This window comes from Seriola lalandi, unplaced genomic scaffold (assembly GCF_002814215.2).
Source record: "Seriola lalandi dorsalis isolate HSWRI2012SDOR001 ecotype SW California unplaced genomic scaffold, Sedor1 jcf7180002054885, whole genome shotgun sequence".
NCBI lineage: Eukaryota > Metazoa > Chordata > Actinopteri > Carangiformes > Carangidae > Seriola > Seriola lalandi.
The window spans coordinates 1,890,616-1,890,992 of NW_019525437.1; the positions used below are offsets into that span (position 1 = coordinate 1,890,616).

General features: G+C 43.2%; 1 pseudogene; it reads right to left on the reverse strand.

Annotated features, from left to right (window-relative positions):
* Positions 1-377, reverse strand: part of LOC111671682 (cocaine- and amphetamine-regulated transcript protein-like) — a 3,355-nt pseudogene that overhangs the window by 1,064 nt on the left and 1,914 nt on the right.

Consider the following 377-nt stretch of genomic DNA (forward strand, 5'->3'; position numbering starts at 1 on the left):
AACGGGGGTGCCGAGTCCGGCAGCAATACCTGTCTCACTCTCATTGACACCTAATGTAATCGTCTTTTTTTTTCAAAATAATCTCTCTCTGTCTTCGCACTGAGCTTACTCACTCATTTTAAGGAATATCTGAATAAAATAGAGACTGTAGAAACTTCTGGCTTCAGTGTCTGTCACAGTCTTTTCGGTTTTTGAAAAGAAGTGTTTTCTCATAATTTGCAGTTGTTTGAAGCCATGTAGAAGCCAAATTCTGGGCAGATTTTCACATTGCCATGGCAACGGCAGCTCCTGACCTGTGTGCGTGCGTGCGCCTAGCAACCAGATAACCAACTCTCCAAGCTCTGCTAGCTTTACATTAGCCGCATGTTAGGTCTTAA